The 19,230-nt window shown below is 41.7% G+C and overlaps 1 protein-coding gene across 2 annotated transcripts in view; it reads right to left on the bottom strand.

Annotated features, from left to right (window-relative positions):
* Positions 1-10,049: 10,049 nt before the first annotated feature.
* Positions 10,050-19,230, bottom strand: part of LOC122453208 (calmodulin-1-like) — a 34,442-nt gene continuing 25,261 nt past the window's right edge. Inside the window, exons 2-3 of one of the 2 annotated variants that reach the window (XR_006272979.1) lie at positions 11,812-11,815; positions 10,050-10,065 (exon numbers count right to left, since the gene is read on the bottom strand). The gene's annotated coding sequence lies outside the window, so the exon portion shown is untranslated. The remainder of the gene's footprint in view (positions 10,066-11,811; positions 11,816-19,230) is intronic. The other variant, XR_006272980.1, reaches the window with a different exon arrangement.

The raw sequence follows: 19,230 nt of genomic DNA on the forward strand, positions 1-19,230 counted from the left end.
AGTGAAGCAAGAATGTCTGCTGTCTTTTATTCAAAGCTGTTTTAGAAATCCAAGAAGTGTAATGAGACAACAGAAAGTATGAACATTGGAAAGGGAAAACAAAGGTGTTTCTATTTACAGACTGACATGACTGATAACATGGAAAATCCCATGGAATATAAAAAAATCTATTAGAGCTAATAAGTAAATCTATCAAGGTCTCAATATATAAGGTCAATATACAAAATCAATTCTATATATATATATATACCAGCATCAAAAGCTGAGAAATGAAAAGTTTTAAACCTCATTCATAATAGTATCAAAAGTATAAAATGCTTAGCAACATATTTAATAAAAGACATGTAAAACCTCTGAACTGAAAACTATAAAAAACATTGTTGAGAGAAATTTAAGATCTCTATAAATGGAAAACTATATTATGTTCATGGATTGGAAGACTGAATATTGCATAGGGTCAATTTTACCCAAAACTGATCGATAAATTCAATGCAATTATATTACATTAATAATCTCAACAGACACTTCTTTGGTAGAAGACGGCAGTCAGTCAGGCAGTTCAGTCGCTCAGTCGTGTTCGACTCCCTACAAACCCATGCACTGCAGCACGCCAGGCCTCCCTGTCTATCATCAACTCCCAGAGTTTACTCATACTCATGTCCACTGAGCTGAAGATGCGATCCAGCCATCTCATCCTCTGTCGTCCCCTTCTACTCCTGCCTTCAATCTTTCCCAGCATCAGGGTCTTCTGAGTCAGTTCTTTGCATCAGGTGGCCAAAGTACTGGAGTTTCAGCTTCAGCATCAGTCCTTCCAATGAATATTCAGGACTGATTTCCTTTAGGATGGACTGGTTGGCTCTCCTTGCAGTCCAAGGGACTCTCAAGAGTCTTCTCCAACACTACAGTTCAAAAGTATCAATTCTTCGGCGCTCAGCTTTCTTTATAGTCCAATTCTCACATCCATGCATGACTACTGGAAAAACTATAGCTTTGACTAGATAGAACCTAAAATTCATATGGAAATGCAAAATACTTAGCTTAGCCAAAATATTCTTGAAAAACCGTGTTTAAAGTATCATATAATTTGAATTCAAGAATTACATAGGATGAGATGGCTGGATGGCATCACCGACTCGATGGACATGAGTTTGAGTAAACTCTGCGAGTTGGTGATGGACAGGGAGGCCTGGCATGCTGCGATTCATGGGGTCGCAAAGAGTCGAACACAACTGAGCGACTGAACTGAACTGAACTGATGATAATTAAGACAATACAATATTAGCATAAAAATAGACAAATAGATGAAAGGAACAGACTAGAGTCCGAAAATAGCCCCACTCATATATGGACAAAAGAGTATATACCATATGATTCCATTTATATGGAATTCAAGAATAGGCAATAATAATCTGTGGTGACAGAAATTAAGATAGTTGCCTATTTGGTTGGGGGAGGGGCAAGTAGAAATGAACCAGGAGGGAGAAAAAGGGAATTATCTATATCTTGATTGCAGAAAAGTTTCCATGGATGTGTATATGTTATTAAAACTCCTTGAGTCCTACATTTAAAATCTGTGCATTACACTGCATGCAAATTTTCCTGAATAAATGAAAACTACAGTTGAAGCCTATGGATGGAGGTCCGTAACATCATATAGGAGGCTGTGATCAAAACCATACCCAAGAAAAAGAAGCGCAAAAAGGCAAAATGGTTGTCTGAGGAGGCCTTACAAATAGCTGAGAAAAGGAGAGAAGCAAAAGGGAAAGGGGGAAAAGTAAAGATATATTTTGGAACAGATATACTTTGGATATATACAATGATATATTTCGGAACAGAGTTCCAAAGAATAGCAAAGTATATCCAAAGATATACTTTGGAACAGCATTCCAAAGAATAGCAAGGAGAGATAAGAAAGCCTTCCTAAGGGATCAATGCAAAGAAATCGAGGAAAACAATAGGAGAAAGATTAGACATCTCTTCAAGAAAATTAGAGATACCAAGGGAATGTTTTAGGCAAAGATAGGCAAAACAAAGGACAGAAATGGTATGGACCTGACAGAAACAGAAGATGTTAAGAAGAGGTGGCATGAATACACAGAAGAACTATACAAAAAAATCTTAATGACCCAGATAACCATGATGGTGTGATCATTCACCTAGAGCCAAACATCTTGGAGTGTGAAGTCAAGCGGGCCTTAGGAAACATCACTATGAGCAAAGCTAGTGGAGGTGATGGAATTCCAGCTGAGGTATTTCAAATCTTAAAAGATGATGCTGTGAAAGTGCTGCACTCAACAGGCCAGCAAATTTGGAAAACTCAGCCGTGGCCACAGGACTCGAAATGGTCAGTTTTCATTGCAATACCAAAGAAAGGCAATGCCAAAGAATATTCAAACCACTGCACAATTGTACTCACTTCACATGCTAGCAAATTAATGCTCAAAATTCTCCAAGCTAGGCTTCAATAGCATATGAACCAAGAACTTCCAGATGTTCAAGCTGGATTTAGAAAGGGCAGAAGAACCAGAGATCAAATTGCCAACATACGTCGGATCATCAAAAGAGCAAGGGAATTCCAGAAAAACATCTACTTCTTAGCTATAGCAATGTAGCTACATTGACTACACTAAAGCTTTTGACTGTGTGGATCAAAACAAATTGTGGAAAATTCTTAAACAGATGGGAATACCAGACTACCTCTTCTGCCTCCTAAGAGACCTGTATGCAGGCCAAGAAGCAAGAGTTATCACCAGACACGGAACAACAGACTGGTTCCAAATTGGGAAAGGAGTACATCAAGGCTATATATTGTCACCCTGCTTATTTAACTTATATGTAGAGAATATCATGTGAAATGCTGGACTGAATGAATCACAAGCTGGAATCAAGATTACAGGAAGAAATATCAATAACTTTGTATATGCAGATGACACTACCCTTATGGCAGAAAGCGAAGAGGAACTAAAGAGCCTCTTGATGAAAGTGAAAGAGGAGAATGAAAAAGCTGGCTTAAAACTCAACATTCAAAAAACTAAGGTCATGGCATCTGGTCCCATCACTTCATGGCAAATAGATGGGGAAACAATGAAAACAGTGACAGACTTTATTGTTGTGGGCTCCGAAATCACTGCAGATGATGACTGCAGCCATGAAATTAAAAGATGCTTGCTCCTTAGAAGAAAAGTTATGACAAACCGGAGAGCATATTAAAAAGTAGAGACATTACTTTGCTGACAAAGGTCCACATAATCAAAGCTATCCTGTAGTCACGTATGGATGTGAGAGTTGGACCATAAAAAAAGCTGAATGCCAAAGAATTTATGCTTTTGAACTGTTATGCTTGAGAAGACTCTTGAGAGTCCCTTGGACTGTAAGGGGATCAAATCAGTCAATCCTAAAGAAATCAATCTTGAATATTCATTGGAAGGACTGATGCTGAAGCTGAAACTACAATACTTTGGCCACATGATGTGAAGAACTGACTCATTAGAAAAGACCCTAATGCTGGAAAGATTGAAGGCAGGGGGAGAAAGGGATGACAGAGGATGAGATGGTTGGATGGCATCACTGACTGGATGGACATGAGTTTGAACAAGCTCCAGGAGTTGGTGATGGACAGGGAAGCCTGGTGTGCTGCAGTCCATGGGGTGGCAAAGAGTTGGACACGACTCAGTGACTGAACAGAACTGAACAGTTGAAGCCTAGGAAGAAAAGGTTTCCTGGAAGAGGTAGATGTTTGAAAAGCAAGTGCGAGTTGGTAAGCTGAAGGATGGAGGAAGGGAACTTGAAGTAGAGAGTATGAAATGTGGCAAAGCATAGAATCATGAAATAGCACAGTGCCCTCAGGAGGAGGGTCTTGGAGAGAGGAGGCTAGAAGAGAAAGAGGGCCAAACTGGAGAGATGCTCATGAATCAAGAAGTTTGAAGTTCATGCTGAAAGCCAGAGGAAGCCACTGAGGCATTTTATGTTTGCAAGATCAGACTAAGGGCAGAGTAGGGAGTGGATGTGAAGGGATATTATTCAGGGTCAGGGAAGTCAGGCTCTAACGAGGCTCCACACAAGAAGTGGTGAGAGCTCAGCCAAGGCAGAGAGAGGTCTGCAGGGACAGAGAAATCTTTAAGAGACTAAGGAAGTAGGATCTACGTGCTTAATGCAAGAGTGGATGCTAGAATGGTGAGAGGGAGAGAAAAAGATTGACAGAGGAAATACGACTCCCAAGAGTCTCCATTCCTCTTGTTTTCCCATTAGCCTGTCATCAGCTTTTGAGAGTTGGTGGCACACAGGGTACCAGGGTAGGAGTTGTGAGTAAAAACTGGATGACAAGCGGGTTTCTCAATTTATCTGACATGTCAGCTAAGGGGAAAGACATAGAGAAAAATATGTTTTGCCTTCCAAAGTTCAAAGTTTTTACCAAGGTAAAAGAAAAACTTTACTGTGACTAAAAAACAAAGTGTAATAAAGAAAAAAGTTGAATCAAGCTAACATTATACTTACTACGTGCCAAGCACTATGTTAGCCACATTTTATGCATTATCTTGATAGATCTCGGCATCAGATCCTAAGAGGTTGATATTACCACAGTCCCATTTTTCAGAGCAAGTACTGAGGTTGCCTAAGACCACTTAGCTCACTAGTGATGGAGGCAAGACCCAAGACCACATGGATATTTGACTGTGGAAACCTGTATAAGCACCAAGGGTACATTAGGCGATTTTCATTTCTGATTTCACAGCCCTCAGTGATTTGGAGGTATAAGGTGGAAAGATTGTTCAACAGAAGCCAGAACTGGAAAAGGATCAGGAGAATCATCTTCTCCAACTGAAACATATTCCTCTGGAGTTTGATTTTGGAATGTTATATATAATAAAAATCTGCCTTAACAGGTATTAAATTGTGTCCTCCCTGCCAAATTCATATGTTGAAACCCTAACCATCCTAGCACCCCAGGGTGTGACTACATTTGGAGACAGGGCCTTCAAAAAGGTGATTAAATTAAAAGAGGTGGTAAGTTTAAGGTTGGTGAAGTCACTCAGTCGTGTCCAACTCTTTGCGATCTCATGGACGGTAGCCCACCAGGCTCCTCCATCCATGGGGTTTTCCAGGCAAGAATACTGGAGTGGGTTGCCATTTGGAGAAGTTTAAGGTTATAGTGGGCCTTAATCCAATCTGATTGGTGTCTTTATAAGAAGAGTTTAGCGATCTGCAAGCTATGGAGAGGCCTCAGAAGATACCAAACCTACTGACACTTGATTGGACTTCCAACTTCAAAAACTTTGAGAAAATTAATTTCTGTTGTGTAAGTCATCCAGACTATGGTACTCTGCTATGCCATCTCTAACAAAGTGATCATCTCATCAACCCATCCATCCATCCATCTCTTTATTCTATAATATATGCTAAGCTCAAGAGATATATAAAACATTCAATAAGAAATATATCCTTATCTCCTAAAGAGAAAAATGGGTGAAGAATAACTATAACATATAGCATATAATATGCAGAGTACATCATGAGAAACGCTGGGCTGGAGGAAGCACAAGCTGGAATCAAGATTGCCAGGAGAACGATCAATAACTCCAGATATGCAGATGACACCACCCTTATGGCAGAAAGTAAAGAAGAACTCAAGAGCCTCTTGATGAAAGTGAAAGAGGAGAGTGAAAAAGTTGGCTTAAAGCTCAACATTCAAAAAAAAAAAAAAAAAAGCTCAACATTCAGAAAACTAAGATCATTGCATCCAGCCCCATCACTTCATGGCAAATAGACAGAGAAACAGTGGAAACAGTGGCTGACTTTATTATTTTGGGCTCCAAAATCACTGTAGATGGTGACTACAGCCATGAAATGAAAAGACGCTTACTCCTTGGAAGGAAAGTTATGACCAATCTAGACAGCATATGAAAAAGCAGACACATTACTCTGTCAACAATGATCCATCTCGTCAAGGCTATGGTTTTTCCAGTGGTCATGTGTGGATGTGAGAGTTGGACTATAAAGAAAGCTGAGTGCCGAAGAACTGATGCTTTTGAACTGTGGTGTTGAAGAAGACTCTTGAGAGTCCCTTGGACTGCAAGGAGATCCAATCAGTCCATCCTAAAGGAAATCAATCCTGAATATTCACTGGAAGGACTGATGCTGAAGCTGAAACTCTAATACTTTGGCCACCTGATGCAAAGAACTGACTCATTAGAAAAGACCCTGATGTTGGGAAAGATTGAAGGTAGGAGAAGGGGACGACAGAGGATGAAAAGGTTGGATGACATCACCGACTCAATGGGTAGGAGTTTGAGTAAACTTTGGGAGTTGGTGATAGACAGGGAGGCCTGGCGTGCTGCAGTCCATGGTGTTGCAGAGTTGGACAGAACTGAGCAACTGAACTGAACTGAACTGAATAGCATATAGTAAATGTTCTGATAACTTTATGTTTGATTTTAGGGCATTAGACATGGTATCCTGGGGGAAGTGAAATTTAAATTGCAGGCTAGTGATGTGTAGGAATTACTAGGTCTAGAAGAAAGTTTTTCAACCTGGCCACTAGTGACACACCACTGCACAATTTTTTGTGTGGACTTCTCTTGTGAATTATAGGATATTTAGTAGTATCTCTGGTTTATATCACTTAGATACCAGTTGCATTCATAACCCCAAGTTGTGACAACCAAAACAGTCTCCAGACATTGCCACATGTCTCCTGAGGGCAAAATCACCCCCTAGCTGGTCTAGGCAGAGGCCACAGCATAGAATCAAGCCACAGAAGGTATGGTCAATTAGGATGCTAGAGCTGGCCATATATCCCTATAAATAGGGAAACTAAGACTCAGGAAGGCTCAGTGACTTATGCTAGACTGTACTGGTCAGTGTTAACCAGAAAAAGTGCAGAAGTGAGGGTAGATGCAAATCCAGAAGAAATCTTTAACATGATTGTTTTTGTGGTTTTTTTTTTTCCTTTAAATAACCAAGCTCTTGCCTAATGTAGCATTTGAGACTGTGGGTCAAACATGTTAAGAGTTTATTTCCTATGCCTGAAGTGGTAAAACCTGAACTAACTGCTGAAGTAAAGCTGAAACAGTAGGAAATTTGATATATTTTTTTCAGTGTTCAATGGAATAGCCTAAGATTTCTGCCTTGGTAACTAACCATTAGCCAGTAATGGTGCTTGTGTGTATGTGGCAGGGGCAGATGCTGACCCTGATGAAAGTTAGCCAGCACTGCCGTCACCTTCTGTGACAGGGAGGCAGCCTGCAGACCTGGGCCTGTCTGGAGGGACAGTCCACTGTGGCAGGAGTGCTGCTAAGAAAGCATCTGGATCTGTGGGGGTTGCGTGATGGACAGGCCTAGGAGGCCAAAGTTTTTCTATAAACAAGAGGCAGGCAGAGGACATGGGCAAGGTTGTCTGTTCCAGGATGGCTCTACAGGGGCGTTAATAGGGACTATAGAAGCTACAGTCTCTAGGTAGACACTCAGTTTGTTTTGAAGGAGATCACAATGTGCCACCCCAAAATATGCCACTATAGAAGAGGAAAAGAATGTACTTTTTTATAATAGGTTCACTGGCTAGGACCCTATAAATTAGACTGACAAAAGGCAGCTTAACAAGAGAAAAGCATATTATATAAACTTATGATGCTATATAGGTTTTACGTAACAAGAGACCCTTCAGAAGGAAATGAAGATCTGAAGTGGTTAAGCCTGAGCATTTTCACACTAGATCCGATCAAGTGTAAAAGTCACAGGAAAGTGTGATAGGATACTGGGTATGAGCTAAGGATGGTAAGCTGGAGGAAACTTGGCAAGGCCTGTTGGTTTGGGTTCCTCTTGGTATTCCTCTGTCCTCAGAGACACACATACTCCTTTTCTTCAGATATAGGGTGGGCAGCACTCACATGAGGGTCTTAAAATCTGCTTTAGGGGAGAGAGAGGAGGACATAGAGTCCTTCCAGCACCTGCCATTTCTCAGACTCCTTCATCGTAAAATATTCAATATGCCAAGGTTCCATATTCTGGGGTAATGTGTCCTGAGCTCTTTTTCCACTTTGGCATAAAGATCATTTTGAGCTAAATATACTTGAGATTCAACAGCTGTAGAAAGAAGCTATCACAGATTTTTCCCTATTGGACTAAAAGCAGAAACTCCTGAGAATTACGGACTGCCATAAATCCCTTATCCAAGGGGGGTTTTATGGCCATTAAGAATATGGAAAGTTGGTATGGAGATTGACCAGCACAGGCAAACCGTGCTAAAATAGCCCTTATCGTCTCTTAGTTTTCTCCATATATTTATCTTTCCATAGTTTTCCACACTTCAAAGCCCAAAACTCTTTCCCTTTGTCTTGTCACATATCCATAATTTACTATTCTCTATCAAAAATGCTATGTAAGTTCTCTTTGGGTCTTCATTTCTTTTCTAGGAAGGTTCCCCATTTATCATAAACATTAACATCAAGTAAAATTTGCATGCTTTTTCTTCTTTTAATCTCTCTTATCCATCTAATTTGCAAGGCCCCAGGAAATGAACCCAAGAGGGTAGAGGAAAATTTCCTCCTTTACAGTTTGTTTGTTTATGTGTTACTTGATTATTTTTTTTGTTCACCATGTTCACCTGTGTTCACTGATTGTGAAGTAACATTTTGAGGTTTTCTCTATCCATTCATCTATCCATCCATCATTCATGTTCATCCATCTGGCCATTTATTTATTTTACTGAATCATTTGAGAGTTACCTTAGAAATCATGATACTTCATCTCTAAGTAGTTTATTAAGACTCTGAAAACAAAGGTTTTTTTCCTATACAAACATGATGATCACACTTAGAAGTTTAACACTGAATTAATACTCTTATTTAATACCATGCTACTCATAGTGTGGTCTAAGGGCCAGCAGCATCTGATTTCATCTCTAGGAACTCTCAGATGGTGTGTGCACTGGATGGGGGCGGGGGCGGGGTACAGAAATCTGTGTTTTAACAAACCTTCAAAATGTTTCTGTTCCTGATAAAATTGGAGGGCTAAAATTCTAGATAAAAAGAGATTTGAGAGACTTCACAACTAAATGCTATGTATGATACTTAACTAGATTTAAATCTGACGTGGGGATGGAATGGGGAACAGAAAAATAGGATGTTACTGGGACAGTTTGGGAAATTTGAATGTGAATTGTACATGAAATCAGGACTTCTTAAAATTGAATGCACATAGAAATCACCCCAGGGAACTTGTTAAAATGTAGATTCTGAGTCTGGGGTGGGTCCAAGCTTCTGCATTTCCAGTGAGGCTCCTAGATGATGCTGATGTTGATGGTCTTGGGACCAGGTTTTGAAAAAATTAATCTAGAATAACTCCCCAATCTTTTTTTAAAGAAACTACACTGAGATTTTTGAAGAGCCCAAGCTGATTGTATTGCAAAGCATCTCACAATTTGCATGTACCTAATTGTTTTCTCATTGTTAGATTCAAATTAAATGTTTTTGGCAGGAATACAATATAGGTGATGCTAGGCCCTTCTCTGTAGAACACATCAGGAAACACATGATTTGATTACTCTTTAATGCACCTACAGCTTCAGCTCCCAGCCTTCCTCCCTCCACCCATCCCACCCATCCCACCCATCTCCCCAGCAGGGGTGGTGTCAAAGCCCAAGGAGACTTTACCCTGCACTTACATTCTTGCTGGTGCTGTTGAGAGGCGCAACTGTGAAGAACTAATTGCAAAGCTGAATACCCTTTAGACAACTTTATTTGATCTGTCTCCCAAACTCAAACCCCAATGATACAAAACAGTGTAACTGTGTTTGTGAAAATCCTCCTATACTAAAGATGAATCACCAGTTTGCCTCAGAAATGAAAAGGAGACTGATTCAGGTAAGCTCTGTTGCCAAAAATAACCTATGGAGGATGTTACACACAAAAAAACAGAAAATAGGCAGAAGCCAACAAGAGAAACACAGATGGTGTTATGACAGACCTACAAAAATCCTTTTGAAGATAAATATAGGTAACAGAGTTTGAACCTCCTCTGGAAAATAACAACAAGTTTGGCAAGCATCCTTCCTTTACTGTCAAAAGAAATCTCAAAATAGAATGAGAATGTTTTGGTCCAAAGATACATATTTCATAAAGAAAACTTATGGAATGGATCAACTGAGGGCAAAAAAGAAGAATGAATGATTTTTGTAATGAATGAGACACTGGTTAAAACTCACTAATCAAAAGACACTTCAAAACTTGATACTTTAAAGGCGAACAAAGAATTAGAGGCAGAGTAGTTCTTGAGAAGAGTCAAGACACTCGTAAAACTCCTAGTCAGTGGGGGTTGCGGCATTCAAGTCCTATCCTTGGAACATAATTATTTTTGAGAAGGACAGTACAAGAACTGTAAATGACTGCCTTCCTGGGCTGCTTAGCCTGCCCCAAAGGCACGCTGTGATTTCCACTGAAGGCAGGGGCGTGTCTGATTCTCTGAGCTGGGAGGCAGCTGGTCTCACCAGAGGAGCCTGTCACACCCAGATGGCTGGGAGAGTCAGTTTTCCCCAAAGTTGGGTACACAGTCTGAGAGCCTAAATACAGCAAGGTTTCCAGACACAGACACAGCTGAAACACCGTCAGTCTACCCCAGACACAACAAGCATAATGAAAGAAGAGATTTTACCCATGACTTTCAACCTTATCTTTTAGGTTGATGTGTTGTTATTAATTAAGGGTAATTATTGGGGTTAAGGGCTTCCCAGGTGGCACTAGTGGTAAAGAACCTGCCTGCCAATGCAGGAGATGCAAGAGACGCAGATTGGATCCCTGTCTGGGTCAGTACGATCCTCTGGAGTAGGAAATGGCATCCCACTCCAGTATTCTGGGAAGTTCCATGGGCAGAGGAGCCTGGTGGGCTACAGCCCATGAAGTTGCAAAGAGTCAGACATGACTGAGCGCGCGCGCGCGCGCGCACACACACACACACACACACACACACACACACACACACACACACACACACACACAGAGTAAGGAAAGTTTAAATGTACATAAACGGGTGGGGGGAACATAGTCCACTAAATTTAAGGGGTTTTTGTAAAAGTTGCCAAAGAAAAAGAGGCAGCTGACCTCACCTCTTCAATCTCAAACCCCTCTGGCACTCATGTCCCAATCATTCAGAACCACTCCAGGGCCTCAAACTTGACACACACACTGTTGCCTCCAGGTCTTCATCCCTGCTCTTCTCACCGTCGGCTGGTTTGGTTCAAGCAGACAATCTCTTCCTTGGAAAGCCTCCTTGACTCCATCCTCCCTAGTGCTGCCCACACAGCATGCTGTACTCACAGTCACGAGAGTATCTGTCCCTTTCACTAGACTGTAAGCTCCTTGAGGGCAGAAACCTTATTTTGTTCCATTTTGAAATTTTAGCATCTAGTCTAGTGCCTGGCACACAATATTAATCATGATAGAGATGGACTTATCACATTCTATGTACTACTCTAAGTACCTCACAATGGTTCATTCATTTAATGTTCATGACATCATGAGGTAAGAGCTGTTATTATTCCCATTTTACAGAAAAAGGAAGCAAAAGGTATTTATATAACTTGGTCTCATTTATGTCCATGGTCTCATAGTGAGTAAGCAGTGGGGCCATGGTTTACACCTGGCCAGTTTGGTTCTACAGATCATGTTTCTTAACTAAACCATGTTGCTTTTAAATACCAGATGAAAGGATGAATGAACGGTGGTGCTCCATGTAAGGATGAATGGATGACTGTGCATGTCTCTAGACAGTTAAAGAAGGCTAAGGCATGAGAAAAACGTGCCCACTGTAGGCCTCTTGTACATGCCTGCTGCTTCAGTTATGTCCGACTCTGTGACCCCATGGACCGTAGCCCACCAGGCTCCTCTGTCCATGTGATTCTCCAGACAAGAATAACGGAGGGGATTGCTATTTCCCTCTCCAGGGGATCTTCGTGACCCAGGGATCGAACCCATCTCCTGCACTGGCAGGTGGGTCCTTCACAACTAGCGCTGAATCGGAGTAGAATGATATGGTCCTTGCTCCACCAACCCCCCTGCCCCCCGCCTCCCCGCAGCATGTCCTCTGCTTGCCTTTTGGCTGTGGAAAACTTTAGTCAAAGAATAAGTTTAATCAGAAAAGTGAAAAATGCTGAAACAAAGGAAAGCAGTCAAAGGAGACTAAATAATAATAATGTAGTCATTAAGCATAGTCAAGGACCTTTAGTTTTTTCTCAAGGGCTATAGATAATATTCTGAGCCATAGCCTGTGAGCTGCCTTATAGATACCAAAACACCAGGTGGAAAAGTTAACTATATGATGACCAGACTGCACCCAGGACTTGAGCTGCCACAATTCTGAGAATTGACCGCAAAGAAATGGGAACAAGCACACCCCGGAACTGAAGATAAACTGTTCCTAAAACAACCAAGATGATGCTAGTGAGGCCACTGATGACCAGCTGAGGATGACTGTTAGAGATGACTGTGCTGTTTCTGCATGTAGCCCCCCACCCCTGACTCTGTCTATAGAAGCTCTCACCCCCCTGCTTGTCAGGGTGGGGAGTCGGCCTTTGAACAGATGTCTGCCACCCTCCCCACAAGTTGCCAGCATCTGAAATAAAGCAAACTTTCCTTTCCACCATACTGGCCTTTTTTTTTGGCTTTTGAGCATTGAGCAGCCACATTCCACACACACACACTCTTTTGGTAACAGCGCCAAATGTAAGAAAGGCCCAATTAAGTGAAAATTTGAGGGCACAAACTATTTCCTACTAAAGAAGGAACACACAAACACACAAAAGCAGACACTAAGGAACCCATGGAAGCAGCATGGGTTTTGGAATCAGAGGACTAGATTTGAATCATGGCCCTGCTAATTTTGAGGCCAGTTACTTTGTCTAAAAATACCCACGTCATCAGTGGAGGATATGTGTGCATCCACCAGAGTGCCTAGAACTTAGGGACCTTCTGAGAAACTAGTTCCTTCCTGCTCAAGAGAGATGACATCACCTGAATCTGATTTAACACAAGCAGAAAATTGCTGAGGAAAGGACTGGAGTGGCTGGTTCACTGGAGGATGGGGAAGCAGGACTTGTCTGAATTCTCTGCCCTCTTCCTGAAACCAGGTTTTGAGCTTGAAAAACAGATGAACTCAAAACTTTCTAAGCTTTGCCAATTCCTTAAATTCTAGAATTAGTAGGCAACTCGCATGCCAGCTTGGAAAAATATGCTCATTATACAAATGGGATATCCTTGAGGACACAGTACTTGGTATTTATATTTTAATATTCTTTCTCAAATAATAAAAGTAATTAAAGTTCACTGCAAAAAAAGTAATTAAAGCCCATTACAGTAATACAGAGAAGTACATATAAAAAAATGAAAGATCAGTTCATGCTAGTCATCTTGGAAGATCATTCTTAATTTCTTTCTATGTATATAAGTATGTATACTTTTTCTAAAAAAACAAATACAATTAAAGTGTATATAACATTCAGCTATTTCCACTTGATGAAATGTTGTGGATGGCTATACTAACATAGGCACATATCATCAACTGTACTGAAAGGATTTACTATAGATTATTTAACAATGCTGTTAAGTGACACCTATATGAAGCCATTATTATCAATAACACTTCAATGAAAATCTCAGTATGCACATCTTTGAGCCCCTTTTCTATTATTTGTTTAAATTCCTAAAATGGGACTCTCTAGGTTAAACATGAGCATTTTTATTTTGATACATATTGTCAAATTCCTCTAGAAAGATGACATTTCATTATTAGTACAGAAAAGTCACCCATACTGTCTAACACTGGGAATAGCCATTGTTTTTAACATTTGTCAAATAGAGCAAAAAAAAAAAGGCTTCTCATTTTAACTTATATTTGATTGCTAGTGAATTACACATTTAAATGTTTATGGACTATTTGAAATTTTCTTTTGTGAATTTCTAGCTCATGTTCTTACCAATTGTAAGAGCATGTATTCTCCCTTGCAGATCTGATGCTGTATAGAACCTTACACAGAGTAGTTATTCAATAAAAATTTGTTGAATCCCTGTTAGTTGGCTGCAAATGTAGGAACTTTTCTACATGATCTGGATTGCTTAAAATACGAATCCAACAAGATATTGATAGAAAACATTTTTCTTTTCCTAAATACGCCATAGAAAAAGGACAATCACTGATTCAATGGACATGAATTTGAGCAAACTGTGGGAGAGAGTGAAGGACAGAGGAGCCTGGCATGCTGCAGTCCATGGAGTCACAGAGTTGGATACAACTTAGCGACTGAACAACAACATAAACACATATATATATAAAACATCATTTTACATTGTGCTTACTTTTAATATTTGTAAAGACATATTTTCATTTTTAATGATCAGGGCATTTTAATGAGATATGTGTGTGTATGTGCATGTGGGCTCAGTCATGTCTGACTCTTTGCAATCTGATGGACTGCAGCCCACCAGGACTCCTTGTCCATAGAATTTTCCAGGCAAGATTACTGGAGTTGGTGGCCATTTCCTACTCCAGGGAATCTTCCTGACCCAGGGATTGGACCCAAGTCCTCTGAGGTGGCAGGTGGATTCTTTACCATTGGCCACCACCTGGGAAGCCATTTTAATGATATGAAATAGCTTTCCAATAACAGAACCCAATATTATAACATTGTGCCTCTAGGAAAAGGGTCTCATGAGTCTGTAGTGCAGGAAGCTATTGGGATGTTATTGGAATCATTTGAACCTCATTCAACAGATAGTAGGTCCTCTAGGAAAAAATCCATGAAATTTTACTGCCTACCCATCTATACGGCCAAGGTTTCGCAAGAAAGACCACATCCACCCCTCACATTAACTTGTGAGAAAGAGCAAAAAATACTATTTCTTTTTAGTTCCATGGGGGCCATTAATCAAAACATATACCTGGCGGGCTATAGTCCATGGGGTCGCAGGGAGTCGGAAACAACTGAGCGACAAGTCTGCGCACACACACACATATATATGTACCCTTAGAGTTGCAACTAAAAACAATCTGTGACCTGTTCTTTCCTTAACAAATGTTCCAGACTATCCCTGGGGTGGTGATGGGTTAGCTTGCTTATTGGCATTGTTGCAATAAGAGAGGCCGAGATACTGTGCATCTTTTCTTCTCTCACAAGGCTCTGGTTGCCCATTTTAGGGCTGGGATCTTGTTGCCATTGTCCTATGTCCTCAAACAGTCAAGCTAAGCCAAATAACCCAGAGCACAGAGGCTTAAACCTTAGGCACGCTGCAGGGAGCACTGCCTTCCCCTCTTTGGGGGCCTTATGTCACAGTCTGGGGGCTAGCACATCAACATCTAGAGCAGCTGGAGTCTCCTGTGTGAAAGGGGAGAACTCACCAAAAACGTGATTTTCACTGTTGTAAATTCTGCCCCGATTTACTGCCCAACTTCCTCTCCTCTCACCCCGATATTTCAAGAGGAGAGAGACTTAATGTCTGATAAAGTTCTTTCTTTGCCCACATGAAAGGGGTGTGGAGCAATTGCAAGCTTGCTGAAGAGCAGTTGTTTGTGGAGACAACCACAGCTTCGGTTTTCAGGCTACCAGCCCCTCTGGCTGCCTCTCTTCCTACCTTTGAGCAAGCAGGAGCAGTAGTTTATGCCAACTCCAGAACTTCAAATGTGTCATTTCTGAAACCACAACAAGTCTCTCAAGCTTCCTGAACAAAGTGCTCGGGGTGGAAAGCCCTGAAGTACTTTTGGGCCTCCTGAAACCACAAAGCTGATTACCGAACAAAGCCCCCAAGCATCCGAGCACAGGAGTGCCTTCCTTGGACTTCATCTCAGAAAATGAAAAACCTGTTGTTGAGAGCAGTGACTGGGGAGGGGTGTGGGGGTGGTTTAGGGCGAGGGTAGGGAGGGGTCTGACTTCTCTGCTCAGATCAGTAACACCATCTAGATAGTCTGTGCCAGTAATGGGTCACAGCAATTTAAAGCACAAGGACCTACTGGTAATATCAACTTTTAAATAATTGTACTGTTAGTAAACCAAATTAAGAAAATATGTTAATACAGAGGGGAGGAGCCAAGATGGCGGAGGAGTAGGACGGGGAGACCACTTTCTCTCCTACAAATTCATCAAAAGAATAACTGAATGCAGAGCAAACCTCACAAAACAACTTCTGATCGCTAGCTGAGGTCATCAGGCGCCCAGAAAAGCAGACCATTGTCTTCGAAAGGAGGTAGGACAAAATATAAAAGATAAAAAGTGAGACAAAAGAGCTAAGGACGGAGACCCGTCCCGGGAAGGGAGTCTTAGGCGGCTTTGCTTGGGCTAGGGTCCGGGCCTGAGTGCCCTGAGGACAATCGGAGGGAGCTTCTGTGAGGTGCCAACTTGAACTGTGGGAGACCAAAAGAGAGAAAATTAACCGGCCGGAACACACTGCCGGCCGTTCGCAGAACAAAGGGACGGAGAAAGTCCCAAGAAGAGGTCGCAGGCTGCGGACCCGCCCAGCCCCGCCGGAGGCAGGAGGCAGGGGGGAGGGGAAGGTCGCGGCGAGACACAGGGTGCAGGCACCCGACCGGCGCGGGCGGGGACTGGGGCTGGGGACGCGGAGGGCGGAAGGCGCGCGCACCCGACTGGCGTCAGCGGAAACTGAGACTGGGTCCGCGGAAGGGAGTGAGTGTGCCACACCCGGGGATAGTGCGCCCATCAAGCCCCTCGCTGCCTGGACCGCTCTGACGGGGAAGGCACAGAGAGCAGGCGCAGCTTTTCCTTCCGCGCTTTTGTGTAACACCCGAGGGCTGGAACCTAGCGCAGCGGGGCGCGCTCCATATAGAACAGCCGGGAGCCTGAGCAGCGCAGAAGGAGAAAGCAGCGTCAGCCCCTCCCGGCAGCGCCAGCCCGCCCCCGCAGGGCCAGCCCCTCCCCGCAGCGTCAGCCCCTCCCAGCAGCGCAACGGAACTAGCTAACTGAATAAGAGTCCACCTCTGCCCGCCTGTGTCAGGGCGGAAATGAGGCTCTGAAGAGACCGGCAAACAGAAGCCAAATAAACAAAGGGAACCGCTTCAGAAGGGACTGGTGCAACAGATTAAAATCCCTGTAGAAAACACCGACTTCACGGAAGGGCCCTGTAGATATCGAGAAGTGTAAGCTGGAACGAGGAGCTATCTGAAACTGAGCCGAACCCACACTGACCGCAACAGCTCCAGAGAAATTCCTAGATATATTTTTACTTTTTTTTTTTCTAAGTAAGGAAAAAAAAAATTTTTTTTCTTTTTATATTTTTTCTTTTTTATTTTTTCTCTTTTATTTTCCTTTAAAATTCCCTATTACTCCCCCATTACTCCTTAACTTTCATTTTCATAGATTTTTACGATTTTTTTAATTAGGGGGAAAAATTTTTTTTTTCTTTCTTTCTTTTTTTTTGTTTTTTTTTCTTTTTTCTTCTTTTTTTTCCTTTCCGTTTTCTCTTTTATTTTCTATTTTTCTTTTTCTCTTATTTCTTTTAATGTCCTCTAGAACTCCTCTACTACTCTTCATTTTCATTTTCACTACACTATAACCTTACCAAAAAAAAAAAAAAAAGAGAGAAGCCCTATCTTTAAACCGAAGATTATTCTCTCCCAATCTTGACTCTCTGTTTTCTACCTCAGAACACCTCTATTTCCTCCTTTCCCCTTCTCTTCCCAATCCAATTCTGTGAATCCTTGTAGGTGTCTGAGATACGGAGAACACTCTGGGAACAGACAGCTGCGTAGATCTGTCTCTCTCCTCTTGAGTCCCCCTTTTTCTCCTCCTGCTCATCTCTATCTCCCTCCTCCCTTTTCTCCTGTTCATGTAACTCTGTGAACCTCTCTGGGTGTCCCTAACAGGGGAGAATCTTTTCGCCATTAACCTAGAAGTTTTATTATCAGTGCTGTATAGTTGGAGAAGTCCTGAGACTACAGGAAGAATAAAACTGAAATCCAGAGGCAGGAAACTTAAGCCCAAAACCTGAGAACACCAGAAAACTCCTGACTACGTGGAACTTTAAGCAATAAGTGACCGTCCAAAAGCCTCCATACCTACACTGAAACCAACCACCACCCAAGAGCCAGTAAGTTTTAGAGCAAGACATACCACGCAAATTCTCCAGCAACACAGGAACATAGCCCCGAATGTCAACATACAGGCTGCCCAAGGTGACACCCAACACATAGACCCATCTCAAAACTCATTACTGGGCACTCCATTGCTCTCCAAAAAGAAGAAATCAAGTTCCACGCACCAGTACACTGACGCAAGCTTCCCTAACCGGGAAACCTTGACAAGCCAATCGTCTAACCCCACCCACTGGGTAAATCCTCCACAATAAAAAGGAACACAGACCTCCAGAATACAGAAAGTCCACTCCAGACACAGCAATCTAAACAAGATGAAAAGGCAAAGAAATACCCAACAGGTAAAGAAACATGAAAAATGCCCACCAAGTCAAACAAAAGAGGAGGAGATAGGGAATCTACCTGAAAAAGAATTTAGAATAATGATAATAAAAATGATCCAAAATCTTGAAAACAAAATGGAGTTACAGATAAATAGCCTGGAGACAAAGATGGAAAAGATACAAGAATTGTTTAATAAAGACCTAGAAGAAATAAAAAAGAGTCAATTAAAAATGAACAATGCAATGAATGAGATCAAAAACACTTTGGAGGGAACCAAGAGTAGAATAACGGAGGCAGAAGATAGGATAAGTGAGGTAGAAGATAAAATGGTGGAAATAAATGAAGCAGAGAGGAAAAAAGAAAAAAGGATCAAAAGAAATGAGGACAACCTCAGGGACCTCTGGGACACTGTGAAACGCCCCAACATTCGAATCATAGGAGTTCCAGAAGAAGAAGACAAAAAGAAAGGCCATGAGAAAATACTCGAGGAGATAATAGCTGAAAACTTCCCTAAAATGGGGAAGGAAATAGCCACTCAAGTCCAAGAAACCCAGAGAGTCCCAAACAAGATAAACCCAAGGCGAAACACCCCAAGACACATATTAATCAAACTAACAAAGATCAAACACAAAGAACAAATATTAAAAGCAGCAAGGGAAAAACAACAAATAACACACAAAGGGATTCCCATAAGGATAACAGCTGACCTATCAATAGAAACCCTCCAGGCCAGAAGGGAATGGCAGGACGTCCTGAAAGTAATGAAAGAGAATAACCTACAACCTAGATTACTGTATCCAGCAAGGATCTCATTCAGATATGAAG

The sequence above is a fragment of the Cervus canadensis genome, chromosome 1 (genome assembly GCF_019320065.1).
Source record: "Cervus canadensis isolate Bull #8, Minnesota chromosome 1, ASM1932006v1, whole genome shotgun sequence".
NCBI classification, from domain to species: Eukaryota; Metazoa; Chordata; class Mammalia; order Artiodactyla; family Cervidae; genus Cervus; species Cervus canadensis.